The sequence below is a fragment of the Pseudophryne corroboree genome, chromosome 2 (genome assembly GCF_028390025.1).
Source record: "Pseudophryne corroboree isolate aPseCor3 chromosome 2, aPseCor3.hap2, whole genome shotgun sequence".
Lineage (NCBI taxonomy): Eukaryota > Metazoa > Chordata > Amphibia > Anura > Myobatrachidae > Pseudophryne > Pseudophryne corroboree.
The window spans coordinates 981,405,084-981,425,781 of record NC_086445.1 but is presented as its reverse complement, the minus strand read 5'-3'; positions in this window follow the sequence as shown (position 1 = coordinate 981,425,781).

Genomic DNA, 20,698 nt, shown 5'->3' with positions numbered 1-20,698 from the left:
CTGTTTTAAAACCTGCACTGGTTTCCAAACCAGAACCATTTCACAAGCACTTGTTCTTCTGTTTATATATTACCGGTTATTATTTTCTCAAGTCATCTGTCATCCATTGCCATAGACTTTCAGTTATCATGCTGAGTGATTGACTTTATTCATCTGTTATTATTGTTTCTGCTACCATCCTGTTTAATATCATCTGCCAAATAAATACCATTGCGCTCATGCGCAGGAACGTTATCCAGCCTCCTCGTTTTCTCCCATCTACCTCCACTGACCCACTAGCGCCCCCTCCGGGGACACAGCCCAAACACAATCTGACAACAATATTATATATATATTATATACAATTATATATATATATATATATATATATATATATATATATTAAACTGGTGGTGATTAATTAAACTGGTGGTCAGGTCACTGGTCACACTATCAGCAACTTGCAACTGCAAGTAGTACTCCTAAGCAGACAATCACAATATATACTGGTGGTCAGTGTGGTCACAATGGCAGTGTGGCACTCTGGCAGCAAAAGTGTGCACTGTACGTTAAAATATGTACTCCTGCTCTCAGACTCTAACTGCTCCCCACTGTCAGTGTCTCCCCCACAAGTCAGATATACAGTCACACTATATATCACTTCAGCAAGTAGTAGTACTCCTCCTAATGCTCCCCAAAATTACTACTGTGTCTCTGTCTACTCTAGTCTCACTCTCTTCTCTATAAACGGAGAGGACGCCAGCCACGTCCTCTCCCTATGAATCTCAATGCACGTGTGAAAATGGCGGCGACGCGCGGCTCCTTATATAGAATCCGAGTCTCGCGATAGAATCCGAGCCTCGCGAGAATCCGACAGCGGGATGATGACGTTCGGGCGCGCTCGGGTTAACCGAGCAAGGCGGGAAGATCCGAGTCGCTCGGCCCCGTGTAAAAAAAAATGAAGTTCGGGCGGGTTCGGATTCCGAGGAACCGAACCCGCTCATCTCTAATTTAAAGCTTGATAATACAGTATATCCTGTGTGTTTATTTGCCCTTCCAATTTGTCCTCCCAAATTAGCCATTTTTAAAGCACTTTAACTCCAAAAATGATTAATTTACCTTGTTACTAAGGAAGAGATGTATCAAATCTTTGAGAAAAAGTGGGGAAGTTAGTTACCCATAGCAACCAATAAGCTTTAACTGTCATTATGGGCAATTTCTCTTTATCTCTCGCTCCACTCATGTGCCCACCTGTTAAACATTAAGGTGTGTGTCCCCCTTTTTAAAAAATGTTCTGTAGACAAACATCAGGTTTCATCACTGTGTCACAAGTAGTATTGTCCTAGTGCGCAATCTGAGGCATTTCATCTTGTCATCACTTTCGCCATGACTGAGTGTTTTGCAAGCCTGGATGTTTACTATGCGGTGACAGTATTAAAACCACTGCTTGTAAAATGAAAGAGCTAACGGAAAATATCACTTGTAGCTGTGAGAGGGGCCAAGGAGAATCTGAATTCACATTTTTCCCTGTCATAGTCATGGCATAACTTCACTGCAATATGGAGGACAGACACGATGGTAGAGGAGGCCTGAGCAGGAAGACCATGAGGTCATGTGTGTGTCTGTTTCATTATATAAACCTACATGTGGTTTGACGTTAAATTGATATGCAATGTTTAAAATAACAAGGCACTGGATACTGTATGTAGGTAGAAGGAACTTTGCAAGTTAATCACAATAAATAGCAGAATCTCTAATAATTCATCTGACCAAATTAATGCTATTGCAAATTGAATTTTGGTTTGTTGAATTGCCACATGATAGCTCCCCCCCCCCCTCCTTCCCTCCCTCCCAGTTTCTTCATCAGTCTACAATACATTTCAATGGAGAGGACCGCTACCATGAGACTTGAATAGTTATAAGCAGGGAGAGGGCACCTTGGGCATTTCCGGGCCACCTGCCAAGCCTTGGCCCCAAATGAATGTACTCCCTTGTGCCCTGTCATTGGACATTAATGATGGACTTTGATTTGATTACATGTGAGACTTTAACCACTCTCTGCTATGCGCTCTTCTTACTAAGGGGTACATTTACTAAGCAGTGATAAGAGCGGAGAAGTGAGCCAGTGGAGAAGTTGCCCATGGCAACAAATCAGCCCTGGAGTAACATCTATAATTTGCATACTATAAAATGATACAGAGCTACTGATTGGTTGATGGGGAAATTTCTCCACTGGCTCACTTCTCCGCTCTTATCACTGCTTAGTAAGACTAAGACTGTTCTTGATTCCAATAATCATCACCCTACAGAATGGAAAGTATATACACTTCCCCGGGTAATTTTAGGAGAACTTGGTCACCCTGGACAGACCAAACAAACTGCCCACAAATCCTCAAAGCAATGACTCATCCAGTCACTACTAGCCCTTCACCCCACTGTCCTCCAATTGACTGATCAGACAGAGCAATTTTAAGCCAGTCATTTAGTGTTGAGTATAGTACGTCTGAGTAGTACTGCAGCCTCTTATTCTGTGTTATGTGTTACTTCCATTGATACACAATTATTTACAACAACTGACTGTGTGAAATTATATTATCGTATTAATATTTAAAAGTAAAGGGTGTCACCACACCCTCTATAGCCCTAGATGGGACAGACCCTAGACAATTATTAAATAGGTACATGTATTTGCATGTGTGTGTGTGTGTGTGTGTGTGTGTGTGTGTGTGTGTGTGTGTGTGTGTTTGTAGGTTTCTTTTGTTTAATGCTGGTTTCTTCCTTATGATTTTACATACAGATTTATTTACAGGTTGAGCATCCCTTATCCAAAATTCAAAATCACACATTTTTGGGTCCCCTACTGAGATAATGACATATATATTATATATTATATGTATATATAGATATTAGTGATGTGCCCCGGACTTTTTTGGGGGTTTTGTGTTTTGGTTTTGGATTCGGTTCCGCTGCTGTGTTTTGGATTCGGACGCATTTTGGCAAAACCTCACCGAAAATTTTTTGTCGGATTCGGGTGTGTTTTGGATTCGGGTGTTTATTGCACAAAAACCCCTCAAAAACAGCTTAAATCATAGAATGTGGGGGTCATTTTGATCCCATAGTATTATTAACCTCAATAACAATAATTTCCACTCATTTCCAGTCTATTCTGAACACCTCACACCTCAAAATATTATTTTTAGTCCTAAAATTTGCACCGAGGTCGCTGGATGGCTAAGCTAAGCGACCCAAGTGGCCGACACAAACACCTGGCCCATCTAGGAGTGGCACTGCAGTGTCAGACAGGATGGCAGATTTAAAAAATAGTCCACAAACAGCACGATGCAAAGAAAAAAGAGGTGCGATGAGGTAGCTGTGTGACTAAGCTAAGCGACTCAAGTGGCCGACACAAACACCTGGCCCATCTAGGAGTGGCACTGCAGTGTCAGACAGGATGGCAGATTTAAAAAATAGTCCCCAAACAGCACATGATGCAAAGAAAAAAAGAGGTGCACCAAGGTCGCTGAATGGCTAAGCAAAGCGACCCAAGTGGCCGACACAAACACCTGGCCCATCTAGCAGTGGCACTGCAGTGTCAGACAGGATGACAGATTTAAAAAATAGTCCCCAAACAGCACATGAAGCAAAGAAAAAAAAGAGGTGCACCAAGGTTGCTGGATAGCTAAGCTAATCGACCCAAGTGGCCGACACAAACAACTGGCCCATCTAGGAGTGGCACTGCAGTTTTCTAGCGAGAGGATGAGTGCTTCCATCCTCATGTGAATCTGAACCACTAGCCATGAACATAGGCCAGGGCCTCAGCCATTCCTTGCCACTCCGTGTCGTAAATGGCATATTGGCAAGTTTACGCTTCTCATCAGATGCTTTTAATTTTGATTTTTGGGTCATTTTACTGAACTTTTGTAGTATACTTGACGACACAGAGGTAGAGCAGTGGACTACTGTACCGTACTGCTATATCTATTCTGGTGGTCACAGCAACATTCTGCACTGTCCCCTCCTACTGTATACTGCGCACAACTAAAATGCAGCACAGGTATGGATGCATAGTATACTTGATGACACAGAGGTAGGTAGAGCAGTGGACTACTGTACCGTACTGCTATATATATACTGGTGGTCAGCAAAATTCTGCACTGTCCTCCTACTATATATACTGCGCACAACTAAAATGCAGCACAGGTATGGATGGATAGTATACTTGACGACACAGAGGTAGGTAGAGCAGTGGACTACTGTACCGCACTGCTATATAATACTGGTGGTCAGCAAAATTCTGCACTGTCCTCCTACTATATACTACAATGCAGCACAGATATGGAGCGTTTTTCAGGCAGAGAACGTAGATATTTTCAGCACACTGAGCACAGATATGGAGCGTTTTCAAGCAGAGAACGTAGATATTTGCAGCACACTGAGCACAGATATTTGCAGAACACTGAGCACAGATATTTGCAGCGGCGACGCACGGCTCCTTATATAGAATACGAATCTCGCGAGAATCCGACAGCGGGATGATGACGTTCGGGCGCGCTCGGGTTAACCGAGCAAGGCGGGAGGATCCGAGGCTGCCTCGGAACTGTGTAAAATGGGTGAAGTTTGGGGGGGTTTGGATCCCGAGAAACCGAACCCGCTCATCACTAATAGATATATTATATAGATAGATAATATAATATAATATATATAATATAATATTTATGTGTATGTGATTATCTCAGTAGGGGAACCAAAAATGTGGGATTTTGAATTTTGGATAAGGGATACTCAACCTGTATTTGTGTTTTAATCCCATAGTAACCAGCAAGCTTTGTGTTGTAGTCCACATGAATCAAAATAAACCATCAAATGAAACCTTATCACCAGCTTTTATAAAGGCACATAAAGAAGTTGTGAAACCTTCTTGAAGCCCAATACATTATGACAGTGCTACCCAATGTATGACATTGACATGGGAAAACATACAGTATCTGTCATCTTTTGTTGACGTACTACACAGTCCCATTCTACCCTATTTATATTATTGCCCGGTTTCGTCAGTGCTTAGGGGGACCTAAAAATTAGCTGTCTTAAATTTTACTAAAAAGGGATATTTTGTATTGTCAAAATACATAAATCATTTACCTATAATGTATATTGGCAGGCAAAACATTCCATATGGTTAGCATTGTGGTGTAGTGGTTAGCATTGCTGACACACAGTACTGAAGTCATGGGACTGATTCAAAGTTGGATGCAGATGCGACTGTGAAAATATAGAAGGTTTAGGGACTAATTAAGTAAGGATAGCAAATTCTGCTAATTAGTAAGTATATAATGAAGTATCCTTTGGATCGCTTGCCGGGGGAGCCGCCCATCGCTGGGCAAGGCCGCCCAGCATACTGACCGCCGCCTCCCCACCTTCAACAAGCAGAAATGGTGATCACATCACAATTTCTGCTTGTTAGCAGAAATAGAGGAAGCCTCCTGCTGGTGCATCTTAGCTGCACCCGCAGGAGACCTGCCGCCTTCTTCTTGATCGCGGCGGCTGGGTGTGATGTCACGCAGCTGCCGCGATCACAACCCTGACACGCCCCCATTCACGCCGCACCAACCCTCATTCGTCCGACTCTGACCAACCAACTCCCGCAACGCTCTGTCTCCTCCCTGGAAAAGGAGCGCTGCCCGCCTACCCATGACCCTTCGACCGCCTCTGCCTGATTGACAGACAGAGGTAATCGCATTTTCTGCGGCCGCATGCGCAGGATGGGCGCTGCGCATGAGCCCACATCTTTTTTTTTCAAAAATTCCTGTTGGATCACACACTGCGATCCAACCTGAATTAGGCCCTTAATTAATAACAGTGTGAATAATAGCAAAATAAATTTATATATATATATATATATATATATATATATACTAGGTGGTTCATCGCGCCCTACGGGTGCTCTTCACACCGTCGTAAGGGGCTACGCCCCCTTAACCCTTGCACGCCCTTGGGCGCGTTTGCGGTGGTGCTGCAGGTGGGGGGGGGGGGCTGGTGTAGTGGTGCCACAGGTGGGGGTGTGGTGCCACCGCAGGTGGGGGAGGAGCAGTTGCGTGGTGTCCCGGGTGGGGGAGGGGCGAATACGGTGGTGCGGGGTTGCTGCGGGTGGGGGAGGGGGTCCGGAGCTACAGCAGGTGCTGGAGGGGGTGTGTGGGGGCGCCGAGGATGGAGCCTGGAGGTACTGTGAGTGCGGGAGGGGCGGGTAATGCTTCTCCTCCGGGAAGCAGCTAAGCTGCTGTCCTCCCTTTGGCAGTGGCTCTCCCTTAGACTCGCACAGCAGCAAGTCACTATTGTTAGCGCCGGTGTCCCAATGCGCTGCATTACAGGGAAGAAGATGCACTCAATGAACTACAGCTCCCAGCAGCCCTAAGGGCTGGAATGCTTCGGTGCTAAGGGCTACTGGGAGCTGTAGTTTAGGGGGCGTTATGTGTGTACGCATCACTGGTACAGGGGGCATTACGTGTCTAAGTGGCACTGGTAGAGAGGGCGTTACGTGTGTAAGCGTCACTGCTACAGGGGGCGTTGCGTGTGTAAGCGTCACTGGTACAGGGGGGCGTTACGTGTGTAACCGTCATTGGTATAGGGGGGCGTTACATGTGTAAGCGGCACTGGTACAGGGGGCGTTATGTGTGTAAGCATCACTGGTACAGGGGGCGTTATGTGTGTAAGTGTCTCTGGTACAGAAAGCGTTACGTGTGTAACCGTCATTGGTATAGGGGGGCGTTACATGTGTAAGCATCACTGGTACAGGGGGCGTTACGTGTAAGCGCCACTGCTAGAGGGGGTGTAACTTGTGTAAGCGTCACTGGTACAGGGGGGCGTTACATGTGTAAGCGGCACAGATACAGGGGCGTTACATGTCTAAGCATCACTGGTACAGAAAGCGTTACGTGTGTAAGCGGCACTGCTACAGGGGGGGTGTTACGTGTGTAAGCGGCACTGCTACAGGGGGGGTGTTACGTGTGTAAGCGGCACTGGTACAGGGGGTGTTACTTGTGTATGGTCACTGGTACAGGGGGGCGTTACATGTGTAAGTGTCTCTACTACAGTGGGTATTATGTGCGCTGTGCCTTTATAAAGTATGCGAGGTTGCCAATTTATAGTTTGGAGGGGGGCGCCGAACACCCTAGCACCGGCCCAGACTGCACACCCACTGCACAGCAATGTCACCTTTATATTGATTCAGCGTCCAAACCAGAGGTAGAACTCTGGGAGGCAACGGAGTCATCTGCCGCCGAGCTCCTGCTCTGAAGGGGGGTACCTCTCCTCCCATTCTGTGACACCATTGAATTAAGTTAAATGATAGCGGTCGCTGTCTTTTCAGTGGCTGACTTCCTCACTGGTCCCTGCACCTTACAAATCACACCCTCTTTGTTATACTGAATATACACATTTTACAAGTGTCACAACCAGGATTAGAAACCACAACCTATTACACTGGAAGCAGACACCTTACTGATGAAGCTATTTGCTCCTATATAGGAAATATGAGAATTTTAACTATATGAAGATACTTCTCTGACAATTACACGTAACTTCATATAGTTAGTATTCTCATGCTTCCTCTACAGGAGCAACTAACTCCATCAGTAAAGGGTATGCTGTCAGTGTAACAGGTCATGGGTTCTAATCCTGGGTATGACTGCTAAAAAATGTGTGATTTAAAATAAAAAACAATTAAATGTATAAATACAGTATATACATTTTGGGGTTCATTCCGAGTTGATCGCTCGCTAGCTACTTTTAGCAGCTTTGCACACGCTAAGCCGCCGTCTACTGGGAGTGAATCTTAGCTTCTTAAAATTGCGAACGAAAGATTCGCAATATTGCTAAAAGATATCTCTGTGCAGTTTCTGAGTAGCTCGAGACTTACTCTGCCAGTGCGATCAGTTCAGTGCTTGTCGTTCCTGGTTTGACGTCACAAACACACCCAGCATTCGCCCAGACACTCCTCCGTTTCTTCAGCCACTCCCGCGTTTTTACCAGAAACGGTAGCGTTTTTTCCCACACGCCCATAAAATGGCCTGTTTCCGCCCAGAAACACCCACTTCCTGTCAATCATATTACGATCACCAGAACGAAGAAAAAACCGTGAGTAAAATACCTAACTGCATAGCAAATTTACTTGGCGCAGTCGCAGTGCGGACATTGCGCATGCGCACTAAGCGGAAAATCGCTGTGATGCGAAGAAATTTACCGAGCGAACAACTCGGAATGACCACCTTTATTCAGAACACTCTATACACACTAGAGATGAGCGGGTTCGGTTTCTTTGAATCCGAACCCGCACGAACTTCACTTTTTTTTCCACGGGTCCGAGCGACTCGGATCTTCCCGCCTTGCTCGGTTAACCCGAGCGCGCCCGAACGTCATCATGACGCTGTCGGATTCTCGCGAGGCTCGGATTCTATCGCGAGACTCGGATTCTATATAAGGAGCCGCGCGTCGCCGCCATTTTCACTCGTGCATTGAGATTGATAGGGAGAGGACGTGTCTGGCGTCCTCTCCATTAGAATAGAGATAGATAGATTAGATAGAGAGAGATTGTGCAGAGTCGCAGACAGAGTTAGTTTACCACAGTCAGTGACCAGTGCAGTTGCTAGTTAACTTTTATTTAATATAATATATCCGTTCACTTCTCTCTGCTATATCCGTTCTCTGCCTGAAAAAAAAAACGATACACAGCACAGTCAGTCACACAGTGTGACTCAGTCTGTGTGCACTCAGCTCAGCCCAGTGTGCTGCACAGTCATCAATGTATAAATTAAAAGCTTATAATTAATTGTGGGGGAGACTGGGGAGCACTGCAGGTTGTTAGCAGGAGCCAGGAGTACAATTATATTAATTAACAGTGCACACTTTTGCTGCAGGAGTGGTGACCAGTGCCTGACCACCAGTATAGTATTGTTGTATACTACTAATATCTCTTTAAATATCAACCAGTCTATATTAGCAGCAGACACAGTACAGTGCGGTAGTTCACGGCTGTGGCTACCTCTGTGTCGGCACACGGCAGGCAGTCCGTCCGACCAGAATTGTATTATTTATTATTATATACCTACCACCTAACCGTGGTTTTTTTTTCATTCTTTATACCGTCATAGTGTCATCCTAATTGTTACGAGTATACTACTATCTCTTTATCAACCAGTGTACAGTGCGGTAGTTCACGGCTGTGGCTACCTCTGTGTCGGCACACGGCAGGCAGTCCGTCCGACCAGAATTGTATTATTTATTATTATATACCTACCACCTAACCGTGGTTTTTTTTTCATTCTTTATACCGTCATAGTGTCATCCTAATTGTTACGAGTATACTACTATCTCTTTATCAACCAGTGTACAGTGCGGTAGTTCACGGCTGTGGCTACCTCTGTGTCGGCACACGGCAGGCAGTCCGTCCGACCAGAATTGTATTATTTATTATTATATACCTACCACCTAACCGTGGTTTTTTTTTCATTCTTTATACCGTCATAGTGTCATCCTAATTGTTACGAGTATACTACTATCTCTTTATCAACCAGTGTACAGTGCGGTAGTTCACGGCTGTGGCTACCTCTGTGTCGGCACACGGCAGGCAGTCCGTCCGACCAGAATTGTATTATTTATTATTATATACCTACCACCTAACCGTGGTTTTTTTTTCATTCTTTATACCGTCATAGTGTCATCCTAATTGTTACGAGTATACTACTATCTCTTTATCAACCAGTGTACAGTGCGGTAGTTCACGGCTGTGGCTTCCTCTGTGTCGGCACACGGCAGGCAGTCCGTCCGACCAGAATTGTATTATTTATTATTATATACCTACCACCTAACCGTGGTTTTTTTTTCATTCTTTATACCGTCATAGTGTCATCCTAATTGTTACGAGTATACTACTATCTCTTTATCAACCAGTGTACAGTGCGGTAGTTCACGGCTGTGGCTACCTCTGTGTCGGCACACGGCAGGCAGTCCGTCCGACCAGAATTGTATTATTTATTATTATATACCTACCACCTAACCGTGGTTTTTTTTTCATTCTTTATACCGTCATAGTGTCATCCTAATTGTTACGAGTATACTACTATCTCTTTATCAACCAGTGTACAGTGCGGTAGTTCACGGCTGTGGCTACCTCTGTGTCGGCACACGGCAGGCAGTCCGTCCGACCAGAATTGTATTATTTATTATTATATACCTACCACCTAACCGTGGTTTTTTTTTCATTCTTTATACCGTCATAGTGTCATCCTAATTGTTACGAGTATACTACTATCTCTTTATCAACCAGTGTACAGTGCGGTAGTTCACGGCTGTGGCTACCTCTGTGTCGGCACACGGCAGGCAGTCCGTCCGACCAGAATTGTATTATTTATTATTATATACCTACCACCTAACCGTGGTTTTTTTTTCATTCTTTATACCGTCATAGTGTCATCCTAATTGTTACGAGTATACTACTATCTCTTTATCAACCAGTGTACAGTGCGGTAGTTCACGGCTGTGGCTACCTCTGTGTCGGCAGTCGGCAGGCAGTCCGTCCATCCATAATTGTATTATTATTATAATATATACCACCTAACCGTGGTTTTTTTTTCATTCTTTATACCGTCATAGTGTCATCCTAATTGTTACGAGTATACTACTATCTCTTTATCAACCAGTGTACAGTGCGGTAGTTCACGGCTGTGGCTACCTCTGTGTCGGCAGTCGGCAGGCAGTCCGTCCATCCATAATTGTATTATTATTATAATATATACCACCTAACCGTGGTTTTTTTTTCATTCTTTATACCGTCATAGTGTCATACTAGTTGTTACGAGTATACTACTATCTCTTTATCAACCAGTGTACAGTGCGGTAGTTCACGGCTGTGGCTACCTCTGTGTCGGCAGTCGGCAGGCAGTCCGTCCATCCATAATTGTATTATTATTATAATATATACCACCTAACTGTGGGTTTTTTTTCATTCTTTATACCGTCGTCATAGTGTCATACTAGTTGTTACGAGTATACTACTATCTCTTTATCAACCAGTGTACAGTGCGGTAGTTCACGGCTGTGGCTACCTCTGTGTCGGCAGTCGGCAGGCAGTCCGTCCATCCATAATTGTATTATTATTATAATATATACCACCTAACCGTGGTTTTTTTTTCATTCTTTATACCGTCGTCATAGTGTCATACTAGTTGTTACGAGTATACTACTATCTCTTTATCAACCAGTGTACAGTGCGGTAGTTCACGGCTGTGGCTACCTCTGTGTCGGCAGTCGGCAGGCAGTCCGTCCATCCATAATTGTATTATTATTATAATATATACCACCTAACCGTGGTTTTTTTTTCATTCTTTATACCGTCGTCATAGTGTCATACTAGTTGTTACGAGTATACTACTATCTCTTTATCAACCAGTGTACAGTGCGGTAGTTCACGGCTGTGGCTACCTCTGTGTCGGCAGTCGGCAGGCAGTCCGTCCATCCATAATTGTATTATTATTATAATATATACCACCTAACCGTGGTTTTTTTTTCATTCTTTATACCGTCGTCATAGTGTCATACTAGTTGTTACGAGTATACTACTATCTCTTTATCAACCAGTGTACAGTGCGGTAGTTCACGGCTGTGGCTACCTCTGTGTCGGCAGTCGGCAGGCAGTCCGTCCATCCATAATTGTATTATTATTATAATATATACCACCTAACCGTGGTTTTTTTTTCATTCTTTATACCGTCGTCATAGTGTCATACTAGTTGTTACGAGTATACTACTATCTCTTTATCAACCAGTGTACAGTGCGGTAGTTCACGGCTGTGGCTACCTCTGTGTCGGCAGTCGGCAGGCAGTCCGTCCATCCATAATTGTATTATTATTATAATATATACCACCTAACCGTGGTTTTTTTTTCATTCTTTATACCGTCGTCATAGTGTCATACTAGTTGTTACGAGTATACTACTATCTCTTTATCAACCAGTGTACAGTGCGGTAGTTCACGGCTGTGGCTACCTCTGTGTCGGCACTCGGCAGCCCGTCCATAATTGTATATACCACCTAACCGTGTTTTTTTTTTCTTTCTTTATACATACATACTAGTTACGAGTATACTATCTCTTTATCAACCAGTCTATATATTAGCAGCAGACACAGTACAGTGCGGTAGTTCACGGCTGTGGCTACCTCTGTGTCGGCACTCGGCAGCCCGTCCATAATTGTATACTAGTATCCAATCCATCCATCTCCATTGTTTACCTGAGGTGCCTTTTAGTTGTGCCTATTAAAATATGGAGAACAAAAATGTTGAGGTTCCAAAATTAGGGAAAGATCAAGATCCACTTCCACCTCGTGCTGAAGCTGCTGCCACTAGTCATGGCCGAGACGATGAAATGCCAGCAACGTCGTCTGCCAAGGCCGATGCCCAATGTCATAGTACAGAGCATGTCAAATCCAAAACACCAAATATCAGTAAAAAGCCTCTTTTTTTCTTTGCGTCATGTGCTGTTTGGGGAGGGTTTTTTGGAAGGGACATCCTGCGTGACACTGCAGTGCCACTCCTAGATGGGCCCGGTGTTTGTGTCGGCCACTAGGGTCGCTAATCTTACTCACACAGCTACCTCATTGCGCCTCTTTTTTTCTTTGCGTCATGTGCTGTTTGGGGAGGGTTTTTTGGAAGGGCCATCCTGCGTGACACTGCAGTGCCACTCCTAGATGGGCCCGGTGTTTGTGTCGGCCACTAGGGTCGCTAATCTTACTCACACAGCTACCTCATTGCGCCTCTTTTTTTCTTTGCGTCATGTGCTGTTTGGGGAGGGTTTTTTGGAAGGGACATCCTGCGTGACACTGCAGTGCCACTCCTAGATGGGCCCGGTGTTTGTGTCGGCCACTAGGGTCGCTAATCTTACTCACACAGCTACCTCATTGCGCCTCTTTTTTTCTTTGCGTCATGTGCTGTTTGGGGAGGGTTTTTTGGAAGGGCCATCCTGCGTGACACTGCAGTGCCACTCCTAGATGGGCCCGGTGTTTGTGTCGGCCACTAGGGTCGCTAATCTTACTCACACAGCTACCTCATTGCGCCTCTTTTTTTCTTTGCGTCATGTGCTGTTTGGGGAGGGTTTTTTGGAAGGGACATCCTGCGTGACACTGCAGTGCCACTCCTAGATGGGCCCGGTGTTTGTGTCGGCCACTAGGGTCGCTTATCTTACTCACACAGCGACCTCGGTGCAAATTTTAGGACTAAAAATAATATTGTGAGGTGTGAGGTATTCAGAATAGACTGAAAATGAGTGTAAATTATGGTTTTTGAGGTTAATAATACTTTGGGATCAAAATGACCCCCAAATTCTATGATTTAAGCTGTTTTTTAGTGTTTTTGGAAAAAAACACCCGAATCCAAAACACACCCGAATCCGACAAAAAAAATTCGGTGAGGTTTTGCCAAAACGCGTTCGAACCCAAAACACGGCCGCGGAACCGAACCCAAAACCAAAACACAAAACCCGAAAAATTTCAGGCGCTCATCTTACACACACTATGTATGTTTGTATGTATGTATGTAAGTATGTATGTATGTATGTATGTATGTATGTATATATATATATATATATATATATATATACACACACACACACATATTTATCTTAATATAGGAAATGGGAGGGCACCAATATTTATCTTGCCTCCGGGCAACTGTGACAAACTTACGCCACTGGTTCAGACATTACCCTCCGCGATATCACCCACTCTATCCGTTACATTAGCCATCTCGAGGCTTCCAGGCTGGCAGCCCAGGTGCTGTGTTGCGGAGTCAGGGCCTCTGGGGATCTGTGTGCGGCTGTGGCAGGGAGGCACTTCTGTGACATCACACGCAGAGGAGGCTTTGGGGCTCAGAGAGTATGTGACGCAGGGAGGGCTATGAAAGCCTTCTGCTGCGCCGCTTTCATACACATCTATGCCGGTGGCCGCAGCAGCTTTTGTTCCACCTGCGTCGCGGCTAGGGAGAGGGGATTGTTGATGGCAGAGGGGGCAGGTGGACTGGCAGCAGGACATAGGATGCTGCAGTAAAAGGATTTTCCCCCTATCTGCAGTACAGAGACTTGCTGCAGATGCAGTGGCATACCCTCCAGCTGCACCTTTTTGGCAGGTACAGTGCCTTTTTTTTATGGTCTGTACCGATTATTGACTCTCCATGCTTCCATTGAAAGTATAGTAAAAGGGGCGTGGTCACGCGACTGTACCCGTGACCACGCTCCTTTTTAAATTTATATAAATTTTTCTGTGTAAAGTGTCGGAGGGTATGGTGCTGCAGATGCAGTGGGCCTATTTTGGGGTGTGGGGCTGGAGCTGCAGCTCCATCAGCCCCATTGCTAAGCGTGCTCTGTGAAAACACAGCAGGCAAAGGGCAGAGCCTCCCATTGGATGTAACCTGTGTGGGAGGGCGTTTCTCACCCAATCAGCTGTGGACTGGGTGTGATAGACCTGCCACTAACCCAATGAGAGATGCTTTATACACACAGGCACAAAGTCACTGAGCTGGGCTATTATATAGGAGATATATATATTATCATCACTCGGAGGGAGAATGCTATTGCAACGTTTATACTTATGTTTTTGATATCCAGTAATATGTTATGTATCAGCCGCTGTGTGTTGAATACAGACCACGTTTCCTGTACATAGTAACAATTGCGGCACTTTGCTAAATTAGAAGAAATTTACCTGTCACATCCATTTACCCTAGATATAATCTTAGAGCCACTCAGTCTGTTGCATAATCTATTTTTGTACCATGTTGCATCAAAACATTGTGCTTTTCCTTGTTTTCCTGTTATTTTGCAATGCTACTTCCTTTAGGTCAGAGTAACATAAATAATCCAACTTGTAAATTACTTCTCTAAAATTAGAGTAAATGAGTCAGAAAAGTCTATAAATGGTTTGGACCTTTCTTTTTTCTTCTTCTCCGGGCTAAGTTAATAAAATTTCAATGTCAATTACTCCAAATTGTTGGCAAGCTCAACTTGTCCGTCGTTACTGCCAGTGTGCCATGCTCAATCTTAGCTTTCATTATAAATGTGTTTTTACTGCTCTTTTGCTAAAAATAAAATGTAACAAAAAGAACAGAAATGCAGTACAATGACGCCTACAAATTTTTTACTGGAATATTGAGAAGAAAGTTTTGAAATATTTTGCATAACATTTTTTCACATTTATGTTTTATTGGGTATCGGGATGATACATAGACAGTGTCTAGTTAGACAGTCAATAGATAGACACAATGGGGGGAATTCAAATGTTTGAAAAGTCGGTTGGGTGTCTGTTTTTTCCTGTCTATTAGATAGGAAGAAACAGACACCCAACTGACTTTTCAAACAATTGAATATCCCCCCCATATGTTAGACAGACATTAGGTCGACAGGGCCAAAAGGTCGACAGGGTCTAAAGGTCGACATGAAAAAGGTAGACAGTATAAAAGGTCAAAAGGGTCAAAAGGTAGACAGGGTCAAAATGTCGACATGCAAATGATCATCATAAAAAAGATAGACAGGTTTTTAAAAAAAAAAAATTACATGTTTTTGGACTTTTTCATACCTTCTCTATCCATGTCAGCATAGAGTTGGCTATAAACCTGAGCCCGAATCGTGGGGAGTAAAGCGAGCCCTGCGAGGGAATGCATTTCTACAGTTGGGGGTCCCAGATGACAAAACTATCCATACAAACATCAAAAATGCCCCTCAAAAAATGGTGTCTACCTTGCTGCAAAGTAAGAATGGTTTTAAAAATAGAAGTGTTAACAGTTAATTTTTTTATCAATTCAGAAAATGCAAAGTGAATGAACAGAACAGAACACTAAATCAAATCAATATTTGGTGTGACCACCCTCTGCCTTCAAAACAGCATCAATTCTTCTAGGTACACTTGCACACCATTTTTGAAGGAACTCGGCAAGTAGGTTGTTCCAAATATCTTGGAGAACTGACCACAGATCTTCTGTGGATGTAGGCTTGCTGATATCCCTGTGTCTCTTCATGTAATCCCCATCCTCCTCGTTCTTCTTTACGCTGAAGATAGTTCCTAACGACATTGGCTGTATATTTGGGGTCGTTGCCCTGCTGCAGAATAAATTTGGACATGGAAAGTGCTACACAACTTTCCAGCAAGCCTTTACTGTAGTTATAACTATGACAATCAATAATAAATTTGCAGGTATAACAGTGGCAATCAATATGAAAACATACAAAGGGTGGGTGGATGGTCATCAAAAATATAATCAGGATGAGAAGTTCCCTAACTAATGTAATTAATTTTTCACATATGTTTAGTCATCCCAAGGAGCCTGTGCATCTCACAAGCTGCACTCCCACCACTCATTTACCTGTAACAGTCTATGCCACACCTCCACTCCACCTGGGCACTTATGTGCCAACAGTCTAATAAAAACCCTCCATTATATTTAGAGTTTATCTCAAGACAAATTCATAGAAGCCGTGGTTTAAAATATAAATCATATTTACTGTTATTAGACCTCGTGTGGAGCCAAAGCACAATTAACTACATTGAAACATTTTACCAATAAACTCCATTGTTTCAATACGTTTTGCCATCTCTAGCTATGTAGAGTGAGAGCGCAATATACAGTACAGTACCAAGTTCAGATGTACGGAACATATGTTAAATGTGAATAAGCCACTAACTAATAAATCACTAAAATTACCATTCATGTGGACAAGTGTTTTCTCAATATACTCTTCTATATTCTGGTCTATAATTTGACAAGCTAAGATTCCTGCACTCCTATTTTTTTTGCTACTAATTTCGGTTATTAGATGACCAATACTATTTAAGACTTTGTCCTTGTGTAATTTTCACTGCAAGCCTATTATTACTTGAGAGGACTTTCATGTGGAGACGAGTGAAATACTTTTATAATCTTCATAAATTCTCTGGACTTCAGCCAGGTCATAGGTTTAGAATTAATTTGAAGAACAAAGCGCTGGAAACGTAGCCAAGCAGACAATGAGAAGATGACACCTTCCAGTTCTGAATAGTTTGCAGTCCTGAACATTCCTGCAGTTCCTCTACTGTCAAACCCAGGGCAAGTGCATGTAATGGGCTCCGGCAGATGGGCAGACCCGCAATTTATATGTCACTCTTCATTGTCATTGATGCTGAATGGGAATCATCGTTAAGTAGTATTATGTTAGACTTGTAATAGTTTAAATCTGTGCTGTCCAAATGTTTTATTAAACAAACTGAGTATATCGTATAAATACATGTTCTGCAGAAAATGGAATCATTTAATACAATCTGTTAAAAAAACCTTGGACAGCTTGATTTTACTCACAAGCCGTTATGTTCAGATCAAAGTAGAGTTTAAAGTTATTATGGCAGCTACAGTATATTTAGTCTGTCCACTGTCAAAGACCATGTAATTTTACTGGGATGTAGTCATAATGTCGCCAATGTCAGCACCACATGTGAAATGTCTTACCAGGTAAGTCACCAGTAGACTACCAGAGATGTTTTGTCAACATTCTGATCAAGTCAACTTTTCATCAGTGTTGACATGATCACTATCAATGCGGTCAATGTCAACATGCCAGCCATAACTGCATGTTGACATGGGGTGTGGTATGATAGATAGACTAGACTTTGGTCGACAGTGTCTAGTTCTACCACTATTGGTCGACATGCTTTGTAGGTCGACAGGGACTCTAGGTCAACATGTACTAGGTCAACATGAAAAAAGGTCAACATGAGATTTGAATTTTTTTTTTATGTTTTCTTCGTAGAGTGACCGGGAACCCCAATTAGAGCACCATGTCCACTCGCATGGCTCGCTTCACTCTCCATGCTTCGGGCAAGGTTCCTCGCTCCACTACCACTGCGCTCAGCACAGGTTACCATTCCCAATTGTAGTCCACGTGAATCATAAAATATGAAAAAGTTAAAAAAATTAAAACATTTTTAAAAACTCATGTCGACCTTTTGTCATGTCGACCTAGAAACCATGTCAACCTACTTACTATCGACCAATAGTGGTCGACCTAGACATTGTCTACCTAAGTCTTGTCGACCTAGAGACCAGATCCCATTGACATGACAACCATGTTCACATTCTCATGTCAACAAACTATTTCACATCCCATTTTAGTTCCTTTGAGTTCTGGTACTATATGTCATTCTCGGGTATGAGCTGTTCACCAGTAGTCAGGTCAGGACTACTGGCAACCAGCATACAGTAGGGCTTCCAGAACTAGTCTGGTGGTCAACAGAGCAATGGACTGGGCTCACTATTGCTCATTCAATGGTGCCTGCTTACCACCCAATCTCCAACCTGGCCACACTCTCCTCTGTTCGTCCTAGCAAATAGCCACAATGAGTGTCTTCTGAATCTAAACTGTAGAGCTGATCTTTGGTGGTAAAAAGGAAGAACATGTGGGGTCTTAGTGCTCTAGGACAGCCCACCACTGAAAAATGGTCAGATATCAACACTCAGTGTCCATCAAATAAACATATTCTGTGCATAGACATACATAACACTGCACTGTGATATACTGTACATGATATTGCACACACATACTGTATGGTACATTTACAGTACTTAACTGTAGTGTCGGTACACCAACTAAGATGAACTTTGGTGCAGTGTAAATGGGTGTCCAGCCTGGAGTGGATAGGGTTGTGGCCATGGGCATGCCTTCTGCTTTAGGTGCCCTTTTTATCATCTGCCACTGCCCATCAGGTTGTCTCAAATTGTTAGATTCCTGATATGGTTTTAGGGTGATCAGGTACAGAACCACAAATACGTATTTCACTGGATTGTCCATGCACCTAGCATCAGGCAAAATAAGGAGAGAGTCCCCATTTGTTATATGGAACACTGATCAGCAGTGTTGATAGAGCTGGAAACCAATGGTAACACAGTATTTCTTCCCATCAAATCGGAATAGTGCCAAGTCACATTTGCCATAAAGGTACAGTGGGTGTGTGGTAGCAGACAAATAACACTGACACCAATGTATACTTTTACGCGTCATGGTGTATGCCCTTGATGGAAGAAAAAGGTAAAGATGATACAGTAGCAAGTTTTTTGAAAAACTAAAAAAGAGTTTGTGATGGAGATAAGTGGGGTGACACCGGAAGTAAACAAGGGGCAAAAATAAAAACCCAAAACATTAATGTATATAGATGAATATGTATCAAGTTTGGAGAGAGATAAAGTGGAGACATTTGCCAAAACAATCAGCTTCTTACTGTCATTTGTCTAGCACAGTGTTTGAAATGACAGTGGTAAGCTGCTTGGTGGCTTTGGGATTGTGCATCTCCCTGTAATGGACAGGAAGCCAAATCTCATTATACAAGACTATTCAACAATATTACAACCACTAATGCTGTATGTACTATAGGCTGATACTTTCATAATGTCCTAAATATATATTAATAAATAAATATATACATAAATTGAGGTTTCACATATAGAAAAAAAATACATTGCAATCATTCTAAACAACACTCATCTTCACTCATAGTAACATTACTTTTAATTTTCAGGAATGCGGTTTTAGCGTAGACAGATTTTTTTTTTATTGTGCTTCTAAAATAAGCAATGCTTTCAATATTAAACTAGACGAGTCTAAAATTAGACTGTTTTATTTTGTCTGTGTTCTATATTTAGTTCTGTACTATAGCACGAAACTGCTGACCTGCAGCAAAAATGATGCTTCTAAACATTCTTGTTTATACTCGCAATTAGAACCTCTACCCTTTGATTTGGAAACCTCGTACTATAAATGCTTTTTACACATTATTCAGTCTATCGGCACGCACTGCCTACTGGAGATGATTAAGTAAATGCTGTCATGGAATAAAAATCACTAACCACATCATTCAGACAAAGTGGTGCACATGTAGTTTGTATTTCTTCATCATGCAAGAAAAGAGTAAAAATAACACGTATGCTAGGATACTTCTGAAAGTTAAGATCTCCCAAGGCAGGAAGAGAGTGATCAAGCGGTGACATTTAATACCAAGGGTAAGAACTACAGTCACATGTAGACTGACATTCACCTTGAAAATATCATAATTACAGTTATAGCTTTTTAACTTGCACTGGAAGTAAAGTTGTTAAAATGTAATACACACTTTCCCGTAAAAGAAAAATGATGGTTAAAAACAAGCATGATTAATAACTTTCAAAGTTACATGTGCAAAAAAAAGTTTTCATTTTCTTGCTTCAAGTGGAACAAATATGTTTAGGTTTTGAGAGTAGATGACCTGTTTTGCTTTGCATGAATCTATTTGTTAAATCCTATATTTATTTCCAAAAAGGCTGAAAACATATAGGTTCAATATGTTTACCTTCAAAGTAATATGTAGGTCTTCTTCAGGGGTGTGATGACATAACCATGCCCCACATAGCCACGGCCTCACTTAACCATAGCTTCTGACACATCCCACTCACCACTTCCTGGGTGCTGGCTGATACCATAGCGGTGTTGGATTGTGGGTTGTTGGGTGATAAATTACTTTTTTTTTTTTTTAAAGAATGAAAACCTAGATGTCACTTCTGGTTTACTTCCTGGAAAGCCTGGCCCATTGGGCACACACTAGAGAGAATTTTAACATGTTATTGGGCAATTTTATCCCTTTTGTCAAGCAAATTTTGTGGTGGTCAGTGGCAAATTTCCAATTTGGC